The sequence below is a fragment of the Schistocerca nitens genome, chromosome 12 (assembly GCF_023898315.1).
Source record: "Schistocerca nitens isolate TAMUIC-IGC-003100 chromosome 12, iqSchNite1.1, whole genome shotgun sequence".
NCBI classification, from domain to species: Eukaryota; Metazoa; Arthropoda; class Insecta; order Orthoptera; family Acrididae; genus Schistocerca; species Schistocerca nitens.
Window position 1 is genome coordinate 106,159,467 of NC_064625.1, and position 9,120 is coordinate 106,168,586.

Below are 9,120 nucleotides of genomic sequence, written 5' to 3' on the forward strand. Positions count from 1 at the left end.
TTTTGTGGCTGTATCATGAGATGTATGTGGGAGGAAGTATTATATTGCCAGACTTTTCTTGGAACTTGTGTGATTGTTGCTGGCAATTTTGTGGACTATTGATCTGCTTGGTCTGTTATTGGCTGTCATATTAATTCAGTGTCAGCATTACTGGACAAATATACTCTGATGGTAGACGTATCACTGTAATAGCTTACGTAACAAGTGCTTCTACTCTCAAATATTACTGACTCAGTAAACACGTTATATTGAAAAAATTATCTTGAAATTAAGTAGTTTATAAATAACAGCAGATTTATTCATAAAAGGCTCTGTGCTGATCTAAAGTCGGCTTAAATGAACACTCACATTGTTCACATTTTCACTTGGCCTAACCACTGCCTATTGATATTTTGTTCAGTCAGAGTAAAGAAGGAATACTAATTCTTACTTCACAATATTAACCACAAAATAAAAACTTTGTGCCCCTATTTGCACCCATGGGGACTGAGCCCTGACTTGTACTTCTTCAGTCCATGAACGGATATTTCAGACTAACTACTTATGCAAATTTCCTGTTGGCGCCAAAAGCTCACCTCTACTTCCTAGATGATGGGACATCCTCTCGCAAGATGTGATCTAGGATCCAGCAGAGATGACTAAGGATAAAATTCAGGACATGATAGCAATATTGATATATGAACATTTACATCCCCCATCCCGCCATACACACACACTAAACTTTTCCCAGAATACCATAAAATGAAATTTTCAGAGATAAATAAAAAAAATCTCCCTGACAGTCATCAAACCATCAAAAATTTGAAACTGAAGTTAAGAAGACTCCACAAAGCCAAAAGTCCAAGGAAATGCCAAAAATGACAAAATGGCAAAACACCAATGGTGTCCTCTTATCTTAACCATGCCCTAAATGTTAGCTGTGAACAACAAAAAGCATTAACACTTTCATTCATACAACCCTAAATTTAATGATTTTACAATACTTTTAAGACGTTTACACAATAGTATTTGCAATGGTCATGTTGATGTACGAGGGTGGTTTTGAAAGTTTTTGGAATCACCACGAGAGATCAGCACTAACGCAATGAGTTGTTCGTGTGGTATTCATTGAACTGCTGCCTGGAAGCACATGCCACATCAGTGCTCTTGATAGAGAGCTGCGGGAGTGACGTGGGTCTGTTGCTGTTCCTGGGTAATGATTTGCGAAGGTGGAAAAAAATCGAGATTCGAACAGTGATTAAGTACTTCATAAAGAAAGATATGAAAGCAAAGGACATTCATGCCCATCTCCAGAATGCACTGGGGGACTCTGCTCCTTCATATTCAACTGTTGCCAAGTGGAAAAATGAATTTAAATTTGGTCGGGAGAGCTTAGATGATGATCCACACAGTGGTTGGCCAAGATGTGTCACTATTCCAGAAATCATTGCAAAAGTGCACAAAATGGTCAAGGAGGATCGCCGATTGAAAGTGACTGAAATTGCTCACGGTTGCCAGATGTCATCTGAAAGGGTATACCACATTTTAAATGAAGAATTAGAAATGAAAAAAAATATCTGCAAAAAATATCTGCCGCGACTCTTGATTTGTGGCCGCACACAAGTGCCATTGCCATGGCGAAATTACACGAACTAAGATATGAACTGTTGCCACACCTTCCTTATTCATCTGATATGGCTCCATCAGACTTCCATCTCTTCCCAAAACTGAAAATTTTTCTTGGTGGACAAGAATTCACTTCAAACAAAGAATTGATAGGTGGAGTTGACAACTATTTTGCAGGCCTGTAGGAAACTCATTTTCAAGATGTGATCAAGGCACTGGCTCATTGTTGGACCAAGTGCATTAATCTGCAAGGAAACTACATGGAAAAATAAAAAAAAGTTTCAGTGATGTACTTTTTTTTTATTCTGTTCCAAGAAGTTTTCAAACCACCCTCATACAACCACTACAGAAATGTGGTGAGCCATTTGTCTGATGTCAGGATAGTGTAGCCCTTCCCCCATCTGGTAGTTGTGGATTCGATGGGTTAGTGAGGGAGGTAGGAGTCTATTGGTGGTGAGGATTTTCTGCAGAAAAGTACATCAAGGTAGATGGAGCTTATGGAACCTCTTCACCGATAAGTTAATCTGGAGCAGATACAAGTGTGCAGCCTCATACAGTGGGTGCAACCTGGTACAAATCCAAGATGCCTTCATATTGGTGTCGCAGAGACAGTCATTTCTGAATTCCACATGTGCTGCTGTGACGCAATGTGCTAACAAGGCACTGAGTAGCACTAGAAGTGGATAGCTGAAGCTAGTGCAGCATTCTTGTAAGCCAGAGTGACTGTCGTTATTGCAGCCGACAGTGACTTGGCATAGGCTCACTGGATACCACAGGCACTCCAACGGTATCAGATGTTGGTCACCAAGGAGTGTGGCTGGCAGTTGGCTGGAGGAGGGCCTCTGACTCGACACTAGTCTGCTGCACCCTGTCGCGGAACTCTTCACTACTGGTAGGCCATCGGGTCTGCGTATTTGCATCACCCTCGTACGATGTTGTTCTCTGTCTGGCAGTGGTGATACGTATGATCAATTGATGTAATGTTGCATCAGTGCATAATCTTATCACACGATGTAACACCAGAAGTAGCAGGTCAGAGAATGTCAGCAGCCATATGTCTTCAGGATGGTAAGTGGGTCACCACATCTCAAAATTCCTCTGTGTTGTGGCATTCCATCTCCACTATGACATACCTATCCTCTTCAGAGAAATTCAGTCCCCTAATTTAGTGTGCTGCTGCTGTACTGAAGGACGGCTGTGATGGTGCTAGAATGGGCATTCAGTTGCATTTCACTTAGCCACATTTAAAAACAAGAAATCTCTCCAGAGTTCATGGAGTTCTAGTCACTATCTGGTTCTGAAGAGCACGTTTTAATGACGATACCAGAATAGCTGATACATTTATATACTTTGACTCGAGTGATTACTTTTGTCTTCAATTTTCATACACAATCCACTTTTTACATAGTTCATTCTCTGTGTCATACAACACTTGCTACGTTGACCCACAGAGTCTCAAGGCATAGCTAGTCCTTAAACCACTGACAGTCTATGAGATTGCCTTGTGCCTTCTGCAACACTGTTAAATCATAGCATTTTGGGATTTTGAGAGGGTCTGTACAATAACATAATCTGAACACCATACCCACTTTCCCTGTCTAAAATTACAGAATCTGGACATACATTATACGAGAAAAGTCCGTGCAAAGTCCGAGAGATTGCACCACCGGCGCGTATCGAGGTCATGTTTAGTTAGTAGCATGTTTGAATGGAACGCACACCAATTTTCAGCCATATTGGTCTATTTCTTTGTGTTTGGCATTTGTGGGAATCAAGGAAGTCGAGTGATTGTCAAAAAATGGACAAAGAAGTATTTCGTGTGGGGTGATTAAACATTACTTTGTGAAAGGCAAAAGGCCTCAGGAGACTAAAGAGAAGCTTGATAAACATTACGGTGACTCTTCACCTTCGATTAGAACAGTTTATAAGTGATTTCAATATTTTCGGAGTGGTCATATGGGCACAAATGATGCTGATCATTCTGGACGCCCTGTGGAGGTTACGACTTCAGAAATCATTGATGAAATCCATGATATGGTGATGGATGACAGAAGAGTTAAGGTGCGTGAGATTGCTAGTACTGTGGGCATCTCGAATGAATGGCTACAAAATATCTTGCATAAATATTTGGACATGAGAAAGCTATCTGCAAAATGGGTTCCGCGATTGCTCACGCTTGACCAAAAACGGAATCGTGTGAAGTGTTGCAAGGATGGTTTACAGCTGTTCAGGAAGAATCTGCAGGACTTTAAACGTCGTTTTGTCCCTGTGGATGAAACATGGATACGTTACTATACTCCTGAGACCGAACAACAATCTAAACAATGGGTTACCTAAGGATTGCAAGAAAAACGCCGGCGATTGGACCGCAAAAAATTCCTTTTCCATCACGACAGTACACCAGCACCCACCTCAGCAGTTGTGGTCGCAAAATTAATGGAAATAAGATTCCAACTAGTTTCACATCCCCCATATTCTCCAGACATGGCTCCCTCGGACTACTGTTTGTTCCCCAATTTGAAGAAATGTCTGGCGGGACAAAGATTTTATTCAAAGGAGGAGGTGATTGCAGCAACTAATAGCTATTTTGCAGACTTGGACAATTCCTATTATTCGGAAGGGATCAACAAAGTTGGACAAAGTGTATAAATCAAAAAGGAGACTATGTCGATAAATAAAAAAGGTTTACCCCAAACACGTAAGTAGTTTTTATTTTTGCACGGACTTTTCAAACACCCCTCGTATCTATACCTCTCTTCATCAACACATCTCACACTGTCAATGTATTCAACTTGTTCCCCATGTTATACATCATCCTTTTAACTGACTATGTCTTATCATTATGTGGTAAAATCTGCTATTTAATGTATAAGGACAAGAATTTGGCCAGAAGGACTTAAGCTACTCACAAGAAGAGTCCATGATAAAGTTTGTACAGTTGCATTACTTACATAATGCTTGGAGAATTCTCACTAAAATCTTGCTACTTCACCTCTCTTCCCAGGCAGATTCGATCTGCATATTGTGCTCCATAAGCTCTGTGATCTCACTGATAAATTTGGTGACAGACACTCTACCAACTTCAACTGGTGCTACCTATTCTTGATTGCTATTTCATAGCTAGCTACTTGTATTTCAGCTCAAATCTGTGCTACCTTATTTCAACTCCTATCATCAGTTTCTCATCACATTTTTGCTGGACCGTCCCTAAGTTCTCTCATTATGATAAGCTTGATCCTTCACCCATGATCTACTACACTGGTTCCCATAGCTATGTCAGGCAGACCCTTTCCTTTCACACCGGCGGAGCTCTGTGGGGGTAGGAGTACTATAGAGACGATGTCTCAGTCAGTCGTCCATCTCACACCTGTGTGGTTATCTCGGCTTCATACTGTGCTATTTTAAGTCAGAAACTGCCTAATGAATAGGCAAAAAAATCTTGCCAAAAGACGCTGTCAGGGCAGTACCTTTTGAGACATGGTCCATTTTTTATTTCATTAGTGCTGTATCACTGCTTTCACCTACCTAACTAAAGAGTCACAGATAGGTTTAAAGAGTGAGACATAGAAAGTGAAGGGAAGAGATGATGATGATGATGTTTGGTTTGTGGGGCACTCAACTGAGCGGTCATCAGCGCCCATACAAACTCCCAATTTGTTCACAGTCCAGTTTTCTACACAGTCTAATCTAACTACTGTCACGAATGATGAGGATGATGATGAAACGATGAGGACTACACAAACAACCAGTCCCCAGGCAGATAAAATCCCCAACCCGGCCGGGAATCGAACCCGGGACCCCGTGATCCAGGGGTAGCAACGCTAGCTTCTAGACCAGGAGCTGCGGACGAAGGGAAGAGAAAAGCTCTGCACATAATTCAGGCACTCTGTTGATGTCAGACCTCATATCCACTTGCATAGATCCTCGGAGGACTCGCAAGTTTATAACTTACTAGTGGACTTCCCGGGCTTCGCACAGGTAGCCCTAAGTATTTACAGCTGGATGACTTGTCTGATGCAGTGGTAATTACAGCTGTTCCAGTCAACATAATATGTGATATCTCTTGCATTGTGAGTCGTTTAGTAAGACAGCACAAAGCTCATTCCGGTCTCCCAGTAGTGATAGGTAGTGACGGCATGTCGGCAGTAGCTTGTGCCAGCCTCCTGGTAGCGGTAGCTTGTGTTTACCTGGCTCTGCAGTTGGGTAGCTTTATATGTACTGCTTCCCTTGGAGTGCAACCTTCACTGGGCCAAACAAATGGAAGTCGGAAGGTGTAAGATACGCGCTGTAGGGTGGATGAGGAAGAACAGTCCAATGAAGTTTTGTGAGCTCCTCTTGGGTGTGCAAACTTGTGTGAGGCCTTCCGTTGCCATGGAGAAGAAGTAGTTTGTTTGCATTTTTGTGGTGACATACTAGAGCTGTTTTTTCAATTTCCTGAGGGTAGCACAATACACTTCAGAGTTCGTCGTTGCTCCATGAGGGAGGATTGATGCGTCCCAAGAAATCCAAAGAGTTATGGACATGGTGTGGACATGTCCCCACGTGAGAGCTGAGCAGCTCCTTGAGGTACTTGGCGAGAGGATACGTCGGGATACCAATATTACTGATAATAGGACGTAACGGGACGTGTTCCTCGTGGACTTTCGGTAAGTCGTACAGCCTCAGAGAAACAGGGGCCATGGGTCGTAACTTCTTTGTGACCTCTTCAGGGAAGTCGGAATCTTTGAGAAGCGGATAACAAACAGAATAACCGCTTCACACTCCCAGAAGACCATCACCGTGACTTCACCAGCTGAGGCTGTGACTTAGAACTTTTTCTTCGGATGCCGTTTATTTCTGGTTCGACGAGTTTCAACAAAAAATTGTCACTATCAGCCTCGTAACGCGCAAGTAATTCTGTACAAATGGTCCTTCGTTGCTCTGTATGGTCTCTTGTTAGGAGGCGAGGAATCCAGTGGCCACATACCTTTGAGTACGCTGAGTGGTGCACGAGTGTGTCAGTACTAACGGAGACATCCAGTCGATCATCTCGAATGACAGTGTCGGCACGTTTCAACATTGCAGGCGTCACAGCTGTGTGCAGCTGGCCGGCACGCGAGAGACTGGACAGGTTTGCGCGACTTTGTTACGATTATGACAGACGCCTTGCGCAACAATGACACTGTCCTTTTGTTCACTATCTGCGATGCTCTGGCTTTCCGCCAAAAGAAACTCAATGAGGCCTCTCTTATTGGAACGCACCTTCGTTACGGACGTCATTTTGAAAACTACGTACAGCGCCGCCATGAAGCTATAGTTGCTGTAGTGTAGTCGTGTGACTAGGGCCTCCCGTTGGGTAGACCGTTCGCCAGGTGCAAGTCTTTCGATTTGACGCCACTTCGGCTATTTGCGCGTCGATGGGGATGAACTGATGACGTTTAGGACAACATAACACCTAGTAATGAAATGATAATTAAATGGACACCCTAGCTGCAAACAGGCGTTTATGTAATTCATTGGGGTCATGTTGAAAATGTGTGCCCCGACCGGGACTCGAACCCGGGATCTCCTGCTTTCATGGCAGACGCTCTATCCATCTGAGCCACCGCGGGCACAGAGGATAGTGCGTCTGCAGGGACTTATCCCTTGCACGCTCCCCGTGAGATCCACTTCTCCAACATGTCCACACCACCACATTCGTAGTGCGCCTAATCGATGTTTGTCCATCATACTCATTACTCGTGGCAGAATGACCTACCAAGTTCCGTACGAGTTCGGGCATAGCGTGTGCGTTCGCACAAGAAGGTCAATGGCCGGGAAGCCATATTTTAACTATATATGACGGTAGTATCTGTTCCCGAAAGAACAGTTACCGTGGATGACCATGCAGCTTTGCTAGAAATGAAATGATAATTAAATGGACACACATTTTCAACATGTCCCCAATGAAGTACATAAACGCCTGTTTGCAGCTAGGGTGTCCATTTAATTATCATTTCATTTCTAGCAAAGCTGCATGGTCATCCACGGTAACTGTTCTTTCGGGAACAGATACTACCGTCATATATAATAACACCTAGTCCCTGAGCGGAGGAAAACTCCGACCCAGCCGGGAATCGAACCCCGGCCCCTAGGATTGATATATTTATTTTAAATCTCATTTTGTTCGCTTATGTTCGTTGCATCTGCTCGGGGCGGACGTCATAAGACATCCGTTTAAGTTCGTTGTTGATCGATTAACCCTCTGACCGAACACACTGAGCTACCGTGCCGGCTACCGCTCAGTTACCGGGGGCGGACACTATAGTTGATAAAGCGGGAATGTTCAGTGATGTCCCGTAACAAATTCCGCATTATTTCAACCGAAACTGGCCAAGATAAACAAGTGTTGTATTAGTTAATGAACCCCCCTCGTAAACGCTATACAAATGAGATGATTAACTGCACTTTTTTTCCAATTCAGAAAACAAAAGGAAAGAGGACTAAGCGAAATGAGTCTTTCTCAGCTACTTTGTATATGTCTTATTTTAGTGATTTCAGGCCGAAGACTGGATGATGCAGCTCTCCATGCTTCTCTATCCTGTGCAAGCCTCTATATCTCTATATAACTACTGCAACCTATTCTATTTAAACCTACTTACTGTTTCCACCCCTTGGTCTCCCTCTACAATTTAACCCCACACAGTCTTTCCGTTACCAAATTGGTGATCCCTTGATGCCTCAGAATGTGTTCTGTCAACCGATCCAAATGGTTGAAATGGCTCTGAGCCATATGGGACTTAACATCTGAGGTCATCAGTCCCCTACAACAGAACTACTTAAACCTAACTAAACGAAGGACATCACACACATCCATGTCCGAGTCAGGATTCGAACCTGCTACCGTAGCGGTCGCGCGGTTTCAGACTGAAGCGCCTAGAACCGCTCGGCCACAGAGTCCGGCCTCAACAGATTCCTTTTTTAGCCAAGTTGTGTTACAAATTTCTTTCCTCTCCGATCCAATTCAGCGGTTCCTAATTAGCTACTCGATCTACCAATCTAATCTTCAGCGGTTGTTGCCAGTATTCATTTTATATCATATCCACCTCGGTCATCATCAGTTACTTCCTGCACAAATAGCAAAACTCATCTATTATTTTTAGTGTCTCATTTCATATTCTCATTCCCTCAGCAACACCAGACTGAATTCGACTACATCCCATTAACCTTTTCTTACGTTTGCCGTTGTTCCTCTCACAACCTCTTTTCAAGAGGTTGAACTGCTTTTCCAGTTCCTTTACCGTGTCTGACAGAATTACAGTACGATCTTCAAACCTCAGAGGTTGTCTGTAAAGCTGTCTTCGCTGAGTGGTCGCCGACACGGTAGCTTAGCGTGTTCAGTCAGAGGGTTAGTTGCCCTCTGTAATAAAAAAACTGAGCGAACGGGTCGACGTGGCACTTGAACAGGTGTCATGGGACGTCCGCGCCGAACAAATGCAACGCAACGAATATTAACGAACAATAACTATTGACGGCCTTGGGAGAGCCAGTCCTGAC

At 43.5% G+C, this 9,120-nt stretch overlaps 1 non-coding gene across 1 annotated transcript; it reads right to left on the minus strand.

Annotated features, from left to right (window-relative positions):
• Nucleotides 1-7,122: 7,122 nt before the first annotated feature.
• Nucleotides 7,123-7,197, minus strand: Trnas-uga (transfer RNA serine (anticodon UGA)). The gene has a single exon. It is a non-coding gene; the product is annotated as a tRNA-Ser (tRNA).
• Nucleotides 7,198-9,120: the final 1,923 nt, after the last annotated feature.